The sequence below is a fragment of the Sminthopsis crassicaudata genome, chromosome 1 (genome assembly GCF_048593235.1).
Source record: "Sminthopsis crassicaudata isolate SCR6 chromosome 1, ASM4859323v1, whole genome shotgun sequence".
Lineage (NCBI taxonomy): Eukaryota > Metazoa > Chordata > Mammalia > Dasyuromorphia > Dasyuridae > Sminthopsis > Sminthopsis crassicaudata.
Window position 1 is genome coordinate 6,156,421 of NC_133617.1, and position 12,960 is coordinate 6,169,380.

Below are 12,960 nucleotides of genomic sequence, written 5' to 3' on the forward strand. Positions count from 1 at the left end.
AATACATCCTCATACAGCATTGTTGTTGAAGTGTACAGCGATCTTCTGGTTCTGCACATTTCACTCAGCAGCAGTTGATGTAAGTCTCTCCAAACCTGTCTGTATTCGTCCTGCTAGTCATTTAATACAGAGCAATAATATTCCATAACCTTCATATACCATAATTTACCCAACCATTTTCCAATTGATGGACATCCATTTATCTTCCAATTTCTAGCCACTACCAAAAGAGCGGCCACAAACATTTTGGCACATACAGGTCCCTTTAACTTCTCTGTTCTTAAAGAAAGTTTTGGTACTGTAAGTACCTTAGGGTATACTTCATATCCTCAATATTGAAAATATTGTCTTTGAATTTTCCCTGGGGCTATATACAATTAGTTGTTCTTTTATATTTCTATGGTCTTTTGTGCACATGCTTTTAACATTTGCAACTCATTTGCACACCCCAAGATATCATCCATGAAATGTAATAAAATAACTTTTGAAAATGCTTTTCTTGTTGAAGCAAGAGCAACAGCCACAAACATTTGACACATAGTTGTAGAGGGCCAGAACTCTTGACAATTAGACTTGAAACAAGGTGTTAACTCAGTGGAATTGATGTAGAGGATTATTCTCTAGTTCACAGTTATACTTAGTATTTAGTAATTCTCTAGTTCACACATAGTCAGTATACTGTAATGATGTAATTGTAATAGGGTATTTCAACTGGGGACAAAGTCAGATTCAGAGGGGAGACTGGTTGAGACTGCCAGTCTGATCCAGTCTCATCCAGAAGTGTGACAGTCTGTTTCATACTTCCCTCAAGAGGTCGACCCATTTCTTACTATCTGCCTCATTTTGGCTAAAAGAGCAAAGTGACTAGTTTAGCCCTTACTAAATCTTCTCACTTGCCTATTTTTACACTTACCCCATTCCGGGTCACTGGCATTTCTCCACTGAACTGATCCTATGAGTTGAGCTGGTGAATGTAGAGCCTCTCATCCAGAGCCTCACAGCCACTGCCCCACATTGGGCGCCAAAACATACTATGCTTTCTAGAGCCCCCACACAGAGTGCCAAAATATACCATCTGAACTAGCTAGCTAGAGCATCTCAGGACCAGCCAGAGTCCTTGGTCTTAGTGGAGAAGTAGAGAAGGCAAGAGACCCATAAGGATGGTCAAACATGGAGTCCATTTATTTCAAGTCCTCTCAGGCCTTCAATACATTAGCCCATAAATAGCTTAGTATTGATCTGAGACATATATATATATATATATATGGATGTATATGGATGTAAATAGTTGAGATAGGCATCAGAATAAAGTTTATTATACCATTATGTCAGATATCTTTCTCCCAAATATCTTTAGTTTCTTGTGAATAGTCTTTCCTGTCCTACATTCAAAGGTTTACCTTTTAATCCAAAGAGTAGTTTTTGCATTTTGCTTCAGTGTCTAGATTATTAATTTATTATATTGACAAGCAGTCTCTGTTACTTCAATAAGGGAGTTTTGGTGAGCCAAGTTATTGTAAGACTCAAAGCCTGGAATGGATTCTTACCTCCTGGCCGTCTACAGACAATTTTAACATTAGTGTTTTAAAATAAAATTTTGAGTCCCATATTTGTTCCTTTGAGGCAGGAAGCATTTTGATGTAGGTTGTAGATGTGCAGTCATGTACTGCTTTTTTCCATATCAGTCACATTGAGCAAGAAACAGAAGAAAAGGTGAAAAAACACACACAAAAAAATTAAAATATTGTTTACCTTCATTCAGAGTCCATTAGTTCTTACTCTGAGTGTGGATTTTGTATTTAACCACGAGTGTCTGGGATCACTGTATTGCTGAGAAAAGCTCAATCAATCCTAATTGATCATCACACAAAATTGTACTACAGTGTTCTCCTGATTCATCTCATTTTGCTTTGAATCAGTTTGTGTCTTTCCAGGATTTTTTTTGGTGGTTTTTTTTCTTGATGTCCACTTGCCTCTGATTTCTCATAACACAATAGTATTCCTTTACATTGATAACAAGAAGATAGCCTGACTGGAAAAGGTTGCATCTTGCTAAGAAGAGAGATCAGTGCTGTAATTATAATTGTATTTGTTTAAAAAAAAAAAGTTCAGGACTCTGAGACTCTGTTCGCTGGCTCAGACCCCAAGGAACCAGATGCAATTGCTAATCACAGCATCATGAGCTCTCTGAGACTCAACCACTCTCCAAGTGCTCAAAGAAGAAAAAGTATCTTTCAGTCACCCAAGAGACCAATTAATGTTTGTTACTTGGCCAATTGGCAGGATATTTACAAAAACTCCTAAGAGCCTCAACTTTATCAAGGCTCATTAAAAGTTGTTTGGCACCCTCACAGAACCCTCATTTAATTAAATCTTAAACATAATTTTACCAATTAATCGTTTCACTACTATCTAGCTCTATGTCTGAAACATAAAGACATAGGAGTAATCAGTATGTGCTGAAGTTTGCCTTGTGAACCATCCTGCTAGAAAAGGTGGACTGAAAGTCTCCCTCAATTATTGTAGACAGCACTTCAAATATTTTGCAATCAAGATCTCTAAATTCTGTTTATAAAACATCAACACAACTCACCTTCATAAAACAATTAATCTTGGATGCACACACATGAATATACACATAGGTGTATATGCATTTCTTTCTGTATTGACTTGTTCCAAATTTATTAAGGAAGAAGAAAGATTAGTGTAATTTTTTGGATTACCAAATGTAGGGTGGTAATGAGATAATATTTGGACAGCTTATCTAATTTGAACATACTATTTTTGAATTAGTATCTCCCTTTGATCATAATGATTGTTAATAAAGCCTTGGTGATTAGATATCATTTTGCATCTGTGACTAGCTGTGACCAATTGCATTTGTTGTACTTGTTAACTCTACATTACTTGCTCTTTGATGTAAAGAAGAACAAAAATAATAAGAAGAATCAGTGACCAGGCTTGAGGATGCAATTTACAATATTAAAGGTATGTTTTCCCACATCTGGAATGATAATTTTTTTTTTCTCCTTAAGTTTATTTTCTGATTATATACCTTTTAAAAACCACTAAATGCTGTTCAGTAAAACTAGGGCATTCCTGTTCAAACTTTTCCTTATGGCAGTGCAATTTTTTTCCCATCTTCAAATACTACATAGGTAACATTAAATAATATTGGAACAATATTGTTATTTTTTGTGCCATTTTATATCCACTTTGTCCCCTGCAAAATATTAGTTTGGCAAAAAGTGAAAAAAAAACACACAAAAAATTATCTAATGTAATGTTCTTGCTGGTTTTGGGGCAGTCTTGTCTTATCAATTCCACTGGGTTAGCACCTTTCTTATATTTCCCCCCTTTGACTTAAAATAAAAAATGTTATGTTCATCTGCTTTGAATTGCTGACAGATTGAAAAAAACGTAATTTAGGGGGGCAGCTAGGTGGCCCAGTGGATAGAGCACCAGCCTTAAATTCAGGAGGACCCGAGTTCAAATCTGGGCTCAGACACTTAACACTTCCTACCTGTGTGACCCTGGGCAAGTCACTAAACCCCAGCCTCAGAAAAAAAAAGTCATTTAAAATCACCTTCAGGTACTAAGTATGCTTGTTTGTTAATCTAATGTTTGATGGCACAGGTGTCCACTTTTAAGGATAAAAGTTGCTTCATTTGTTTCTGTCAAAATAACATTTGGTTTTGTTTGGTTTGGTTTTGTTTTTGTTTTGTTTTTTAATCTGGATATGTATGCAAGTTTGTCTTGTTAAGTTTAAAACTTTCTTTTTCTTTTCATTTCTTTTTTTTTTTAAATATAGACTGTACTTTTTGAGAAAGGCCCTGCAGTGTTGATTATCCCCTTTTGAAGGATGAAAATTAACTCCAGGTTATTTGGTTATGGTTCTTTTCTTTTTTAGTCATGGGAGGCTTCTAGTTAAAAAAAATCTATGCTGAGGTTGCTATTTAATTCCACTCAATGCTAAGTACAGAAACACGATCTTTATTTGTTGGTGTGCATAAAAGTTCCCACTCCATGGATAGCAAAAATATTTTATTTATAATTTACAGTTCCACAAGGTGAAAATATACATATTTTGCACATACAATTTCATTTTGTTAAATTTGCACGCATCTGCAGAACTTTCACACAACGAGCACCTGAAACTGTGCAGGCAGTAGGAAATACAAATACTAAAATGTATTTATTAAACAAATGATAGCTAAGCACCCTGCCTCAGCTAAGTAATTTACATATATCCACATATATAGATAGATAGATATAGATGTAGATATATAGAGATATCCATACACATATATACAAATCCTCCCCCTCCTAGATTAAACTATAACACAGCAGCTCCTTTTTGTTTTTTGTTTTGTTTTGTTTTTTAAGAAAACCATGCCTCTCATTTTATTGAAACTGACTCAACTGTATCAGATTCTGTTTTAATTTCAGTAGATCTATCTATGCTATCATCTGTACAAGCTGGTGTGATATCAGCTGGTTCTTCTTTAACTTTGGAACTGTCACAAGGTTCCTGCAATTCTTTTTTTTTGACAAGGTTCAAGGGATTTTCAACAAAATCCCTTGAACCTTGTCAAAAAAAGAATATTTGCTGGGAGATGGTGTACAATCAAATGTAGATTTATTTTAATAATCTTCATAACATGATGGATGGTAAATCTTCCCATCTACTCGGATAGCATTTTTAAGATGCCATTCTTCTTCCTCTTCATCCCAGTATTGATCAAATTGTTCCTGACATATTTCACAGCTCTCACCTGCCCCAGCTGGTCTTTAGCAGCTTCTTGGGTTTTCAACACAACCTCTTCATGTAATTTTTCAAAAAACTGGCTCTTTGCATGTTCCTTCAAATCAGCTATTTCCTCAAATTCTATCCAGTCCGTTAGACTACAGTACCACCTCCTATGTGTAACTTTTCTGCTAACATCCTTTTCAGCTCTATTTTGTCGGTAATGCCAGTCCAAGTGGTGTGCATAATCGTCAGCCTGTGATGGTGTAAACCTCAGTCCACAAGAAGAACACTGGATACCAGTATACAGGCGGTTTATGACACTAGCATAACGCTGTTTCAATTCTTCAACTGTGAAATTAGTGAGGTCAGGAACATCTTGATCTTCACTTCGAGTTTCTTCTTCTTCCTCAGGAGGAGGCTGTGTAGCAACGTCATTTCCTTGAGGTGTTGCTGAATCAGGTTGGGACAATTTAAGTATTCCTGTTTTTAGCAGTTTTGAGAAGAGTTCATTCACATCAACCTGGCTGAGATGGTTATCAGGATATGCTCTTGGAAGAGCACCTGCTGTGTTCTGAACAAAAGTACCAGGATTTTGTGGATGAACTGGTAAAAACTGCTGCCCTTGTCCCAAAGATACAGGCTGAGTAACTCCAGAGACAAGCTGCTGAGATGGCTGAATATTCCCAAGTGCAATTGGTGTGGGCAGATTACTAAAGTTTCCATACTGAGGACCCTGAGGATTCTTTTCCTCAAAATAATGTCCAGATGCTCTGTTAAGTGGATTTGAGAACTTTTGCGCCCCAGGGCCATGTGGTCCATCAAAATTTGGTTCCTGAGCTGTATCAAACATTTGCTCATGTCTTTGGTCCTGTCTTCCTTGCAATGGTGCATTAAACGCATTGTTAGGAGGGTCATTATATGGGCCAGTGTGACTAAAAGAGACTGCAGCAAGTCTCTGTGAAGGAGGATTGTCAAACCTTGCACCTTGAAGACCAAGAGGAATATCAAATCTTGATGCTTGCAGGTGTTGTGGACCATCAAATCTCTGAGGCCCCAGTCTTGGTTTTACTTGCTGACCAGGTGGCCCATCAAACCTTTGTGGGCCCTGTTGACCAGGAGTTCTTTCAAAACCAGGACCAGGTTGACCGTGCAAGCCATCAAATCTTGAAACATGACACCCCTCAAATCTTGGACCACCTTGGCCTTATGGTCCTTCAAATCTCATACTACCTCCTTGTACAGAAGGACCTGCTGGGGCAGGCTGCACCTGGAGTCAAAATCAAGCAGAGCAATTGATAGGAAATTAAAACCACCATGCACTGTCATTCTGCCCCCAGATAAGTTCACATTCCCTGCTGGCATAGCCAGTGGAGCAGCCATTACTTCTTGGTTGCCTTTGATCCATTGCTTCACTGGTTCTCGAAAGTTGCTAGCAGACCCCACTTGTCTGTCCACAAACTCAAGCATGAATGGACCGCCATCACTAGGGCTTGAATGGTTCCACTCTTCCCACTTCCGAGCGTGTAACTGAAGTCTGATCCGTCTTGGAGCTGGTGTTCTTTCTGTTAAGGCAACAAAGAGAAACAAGAGGGACAAAAGCACCAAGGTCAAGTACTCACGGCTCCATTTTAACCTGCTGGTGCTTGATCTTTCTACCCACCTAGAGGCTCCTATCAGTCCTTCCATCCTAACTCAAATGCAGGCAGTTAAGAAAGAGAGGAAGTTAAGAAGAGAGGAAATAACACAAGTTACCCCTAGATTCCCAAGAGGGGGAAAGATAGAAGATTTATACTAGTGAGCCCTCTCACAAATACAAGTAAGGATTGGGCAAAGGATCCCCCAGAGTATATAGCTAACATGGCCAGGGGGTACCACAGGATTCCTAGGAATCTTTTGTGAGAAAAATGGTTATTAATAGCCAATGGCTTGGGGAGATCCCGAGCTTTTCTCTTTTTTAAAGTCCTGATTTTAAAAATGTAATCTCCTGAAGGACAATGAAGATCTTGAAATTAGATTAAGATGGGGAAGCCATTGTATTCTACTCTGGATTAAAGTTCAGGTTCAGTCCCTCATTGCAATATTCATCCTTTCATTAATTGTTAACCAGTTAGAGCTGATTGCTACCCTTGGGAACACCTCTCTTCTAATGAGCATATAAGCCTTGAATCTGTCACTATGATTGGAGAGAGAGGGAGAGGGAGAAGGAGAGGGAGAGGGAGAGGGAAAAGGAGAGTGAAAGGGGAGGGGAAGGAGGAGGGGGAGGGGGAAGGGAACGGGGAGGGGGAAGGGGAGGGGGAGAGAGAGAGAGGGAAAGAGGAAGAGAGGGAGAGAGGGAGAGCCAGAGCCAAAGCCAAAGCCAAAAGACCAGCCATTCGTTAACAAACATGCTGGAATTATTAACAAAATGATTCAATTACCCAGAAATTTGGTTTGTGAAACCTTTTTAAGCGGTGCAACACATTTGCTTTGAGGAAAACCCTGAGCATTTCTGGAGTGAAGTTGATTAAGTGACTGAAATTCCAGAGCAGCACAAGACGTGGATTCTGAGAAGTCATTTCACATCTGAGTGGGAGCAAAAAAATGGCCTTCGAAGCAGCCCAGAAAATGATGCAGGGAAGAATGTGTCCTGCAGTGTACAAGGAGATATTTCCCCCTTAAGATTTTCAGCCTGCTCCCCCATTTGAAGAAAACAAGAGCCTGAAGAACCTAAGCTGTTTGATGGAAAAGCTTCCAAGTATCAGTGCTTTCCCCTAAATTAAAGGTTCACAGTGTTTCAAAATGAAGAGCTGGGTTCTCTAACTTTGGGGGACATTCCCCCTATTCCTCAAGGTTTCTAAATCTCCAGTTTATCCTGGGTGATTATAGATTTTTCCTCCCCTCACTCTATATAGATTCTTTCCCTATTGAGTCTGCTCCCCAGAGGTTTAGAGCAACCTGGGGAGAACACCCTTTCCCAAAATCATTTTGGGACTCTACAAGTGATTCTGGCTTTCATACTTCCACAGCTCTATGACTTCCTTTTCCCCCGAGGCAATTGGGGTTAAGTCACACAACTAGAAAGTGTTAAGTGTTTAAGCAGATTTGAGCTCAGGTCCTCCTGCCTTCAGGGCTGGTGCTCTATCCACTGCACAATCTAGCTGCCCTTATGACTTCCTTAATGTTGCTATTCTCTTCCTTGAAGCAAATCATTATCCACCAAAACCTTTTCATTCTCTTCCACATAAACTTTTTAAATTTTTCACATTAAAATTCCTTTTTCTTATCCAGTCCCACTCTCTCTTGTATCAGACTTGTCTATGTACAAGTCTCCCTCCCCTCCAGGGAATCATCAGTTCATTTGCAAGGCGCTGTCATTAAAAACAAAATAAAACAAAAACACCTCCTTTGGCTCTTTGCCCAGCAAAGTGACTTCCACATTATAGACCTGCAGGGAGTAGGTCTGTTTAGAAGGAGTTCCAGAGGCCTGCAGCTATTGTATTTTCCCCATCCCTAAAGGATATTTCTGTCCCTTAAAAAGACATAATCTGTCCCTCTAAAGTCTTTAGAAACAAATTGGATGGTCATGAGGTAGATAGAAGAACTGTCCTTAGGGCAAAGTTGGGGGAGTTGAGGGAGATTAGGTCATAGGTAAAGATATGATTTAGTCAGAGTCAGTAGCAAATGGAGTATTTGAATCTAGGTCTTTCTGGATCTAAGTCTAGTACTTTATCCATACTCCATGCTGCTCCTTAAAGGGGATGGCTGGAGCTAGAAGCTGGTCAGTCATGCTTTGGCTTTGGCTAATGAGCTTTGGGGGGACATTTCTCCTCAAATGATACAGGAGATGTAGACCACTTCCCAAGCTTTAAAGCAATATATATCATTGTTATCATTCTCCTCATGTTACATTCAAAGGAATTCAAATAGAAAGAACCCTGCGGCCAGAGATAATTTTATCATTGCCCTTTTGGGCTTGATGTTAGCTGGACTGTTGCTTGGGTGAATCAGTCTTGTAACTGGTTGACAATTTGGGGTGTACTCTCATCAGATTCACTGAAACAACTTGAGAACCCCTAGCCCAGGACCAACCACAACCATGGGGGTGAAATACACTCACCCTTTCCCTACATGTTTCAGATTTTCGGGGGCTAGTTATCGATATTTGTACTTTGCGTGTGCTTTGGAGCTCTGTCTGTGAATGTGGGAGACTTCTGGATGTGACATCCATTCAAAGTTACTCTTAAAGGTCTGTGGGTTGGTCTTATGTCTAGGCCATTGGGAATAATGATTTTATATGCGATGAGGTTCTAGTTTTAGCTCATTTTATTTATTGGCTCCTTTAGGATATTGGCAGATTTATATTTGTTGTATAATGATTCATAACCTCTGGAGCTTCAGACATTCATTCTGACTATTTGATTTCATTGTCCTAAAGACTGAGTAGGTGTTGAAATTTTAGAATGTCCTCTGATGTGTTACACAATTCAAAACAATTCATTGTATAATCTTCACTGATGATAAGTTTAGGGTCTTGAAATAATTTATACTGTCCATTATTTGGTCATGAATTGCTATCATAAATCCTATTTTTATAAATTAATTCACATGACTTGGAAAAGTTTTAAGCACCCATTTGTTTCCATATTTATTGATTGAATTTATGTGATGTCATCCATGTAGGATTTTTTGATTCCACTCTAAGATCTTAGCCATTTCATAGGTTATATCAGGAAATCAATATATAACCCATAATGATTATAATCAATAAATCCTGTTAAACGTCCCTATTTTTAGCTTGTACTCTTGTGCTATGAAGGGATATGTCTCTAGTCCAGTATGATTTCTGAACATTTTAATCTGCTTGTCATGTCTTCTGAAAGTAGTAATCTTCTGCTTTTTTAATGCAGAGTATTTAATCTTTCTCTAGTTCCCTTGGGGCATATGGGGCACATGTTTCATTTATATTGTACAGCTCCTTGGATTCCTTCTAGAACTGTTGCCATCCATTTTTTACTCTTTCTAAAATGCACATTAATACTGAAATTGTGAAGGTGTTCATCACTCAAAGTAGACTTTTCCTCCAACTCTGCCCTCAGAATGGCATCAGTATTTCATCTTGACATAAGACGGCCCTAGCTTTCTTCTGGATAGCTTTATGGCCAATGTGTCTTGCCTAGAGAAGACCAAGGGATGTAGAAATATCACTTTGACTGGATGATTCCATATGAACCCTGGATTAAAGTTCAAATCTTTCCTTCTCTATAGTTTCTTGACAAAATTAATAATTTCATGCTTACTGATTCAATATTACAGTCTGATATCATTGGAGATTCTCTGAACTGAAGTTTTTATTGTCTTTGTGCCCTTTGGTAGAGCGATTTAACTTCTTGTTAATTGTCTAGGTTTAAGAAGGTGTAAATAATGAAGATTAAATCTAAACATGTATGTGCATACTTTTAAAATTTAATCCCAGAGAGCCCAGTTGTTAAACACTGATCAGTGGCCCTACACTGCTCTGTAAACACTGCTTGAGCTCAGCAGGAGCTCAGGCCTCAGGGAGTGAAGGCTAGACCACATTAGTGGCCTGATGGGATTAGAAGCTCATGATGGCCATGATGTGACCATAACTGACATTTATATAGAGCTGGAAGATTTGCAAAATGCTAGACATCTATTGTCTTATTTGAGCTTCACACCACACCTGCTTGGAAGCGACATTTAATTGTCTTAAGAAGAGATGATCATGGAGTTAAAGTCAAGAAGAAACATAATGAGTTTAAAACATTCCTAGAAAAATGTCATATTTTATATTGCATTTGACACTTTTGCACTGGTGACATTAAAAAAAATAGTAAACAATTACTCCAGTTTCTCCCTATATGTAGGTCTATTCCAGTACATTCTATTTCTCCTTCCCTACTTTCTTCCTTTCCACCTAAGGAAATGTCATTACTACACAGTCCCAGGACTCCCAGCATCCCCAGCCACCCCTCCCTCAGCCTCAGACTGCTCATCAGGGTTACATAAATATTCTGGTCCTTCTCTGGGCCTGTTTGGGCGAGCTGTCTGGGTCCCCCAGGAGGGAGCTGTTCTGCCCAGAAGGAGTGGCTCTGGCTCCACAGCCTGTCCAGGAAATAAAGAGAGAGGGAGCAGCAGGGCAAGGAAAGGCAAAGGGAATTTTGTGTCTATCTGAGGGTGTGATGTCTGCCATGGCCGAGCGAGTAATTGCTATGTCATTCACCAAGGGCGAATGACTCCCCTCCTGGAAGAGAAGGGGAACTCTCTGTACTCCAGACATTCAGGGGGACAGCGAGGGACTCTTTCCGTGTGAAATGCCCTAAGAGGAAGGATGGGGATGACGGCCCTGTGCTAGGCGGTTGGAGGGCTGAAGAAGATTCCCCTGAGTGATAAGACACATTTGTGGTTTCTTCTGGGCTCTAGCGAGCAAGAGGCAGTTTGCTGGTCAAGAACTCATGGATATTTGTCAGTGGGAGCTCACTTAGAAAGGGCAAGAGGAAGACCCAGAGCCCTGGGGAGCAGTGGAGTGGCTGTTTGTCCATCAGGTAACCTCAATAGAAAGGTCAGTGGTTTTCACCGAGTACATAATCCAAGCTATAACAGAGACCCTTTCAAGACAAACATCCGGAGGCTTCCCCCTTTGGGATGTTGTCCTCCATCCATCCTCTACCAAACATGGGTGTTCTTCCAGACTACTTGGAGTTTTCTCTCCTGGTGATTTCCTCAGATCCCACAGATTTAATTATTATATCAACGTAGATAATGAATCAAACTCCCCGTGTACCACTAGTCTCTCTTCTCAGCTCCAGTTCCTCATTGTCTGCTGCCGAATGGACATTTCCAAAGGCATCTCAAACCCAACATATCCATAATGGATCTTACCGCTTTCTCTCCCTCACAAGCGGAGCCATCTTGTGCACACCCACATTATTGTAGAAGACACTATCATCTTTCCCATCTCCCACCTTAGTGCTCTGGCGTTGACATCAATTGCTCTCATTTAATCTATTTATCCAATGAGCTGCCATTTAAAAACAATCTCAGACTCTATAACATCTCCTGCATCCAGACTGTTCTCTTGTCTTTCACCCTAGCTTAGCATTTCATCACCTCACCCCTGGACTGTTATAATAGCTTCTTAATTGGCTATTGACCCCTCTTAAGTTGCTCCTGTATATTATCCATGCTCCACTTAGTTTACAAAGTAATTTTCTTTAAGCAGAGATCTGACTATGGCATTCTCCTGCTCAATAAACTTCAAGGGCTACCTACTATCTCCTAGATTTGGAAGCCCATCACAAGCTGACAGCCTTTTCTTTCTCTAGTGTTTTTTTTAATCAACAAAAAATTTTAAGCAACTATTACTATGTATCAGGAACTGGTAAGTGGGAAGGAAGAAAGGAAAGAAAGAAAGGAGGGAGAGGGAGAAAGAGAAAGAGAGACAGAGACAGAGACAGAGGGAGAGAGAGCCAGAAAAAGAAACATACACAGAGAGGGACAGACTCAGAGAGACACACAGAGAGACACAGAAAGAGCAGACAAAGACAGAGAAGGGGATTGGGGGAAAGGAGGGAGAGAAAGAAGAAGGGAGGAAAGGAGGGAGACACAAAGAGAGGGAGATAGATGGATAGGGAGAAAACAGAGAAAAAAAGAAAGGAAGAGTCTGTTCTTAAAGAGCTTCTATTTTAATTGAAAGGCATCGATTTGAAGAAATTATTAACCTATTTATATTAATTTGGTTGATTTTTAGTCTTTCTGTTTTAAATGACCTAATACCCCAATCCATAAAAACTGACCATACTTTCTACTGTTCTAAAGATGAATATTCCCCATTTAAATTGCTTTGCATTGATTATCTTCCCTTTCCCCCACCCCTGATCAACTCCCTCCTCACATCCATTTTTCAGAGGCCCTAGTTTCCTTGAAGGGGGAAGTAGGGTCGATAGAGCCCCAGGCCCAGAGTCAGAATGACTCATGTTCCTGAGTTCAAATCCAGCTGGAGAAGGAAATGGCAAACCACCCCAATATCTCTGTCATAACATCTAAACATATGTCTAAACATATATGCACCAAGTGGTATAGCATCTACCTTTCTAAAGGAAAAGTTAAGAGAATTGCAAGAAGAAATAGACAGTAAAACTATAATAGTGGGAGATCTCAACCTTGCACTCTCAGATTTAGACAAATCAAACCAAAAAACAAAAAAGAAAGAA

General features: G+C 39.6%; 1 pseudogene; it reads right to left on the bottom strand.

Moving 5' to 3' along the window:
- Nucleotides 1–4,068: 4,068 nt before the first annotated feature.
- Nucleotides 4,069–12,960, bottom strand: part of LOC141551065 (pre-mRNA cleavage complex 2 protein Pcf11 pseudogene) — a 40,757-nt pseudogene continuing 31,865 nt past the window's right edge.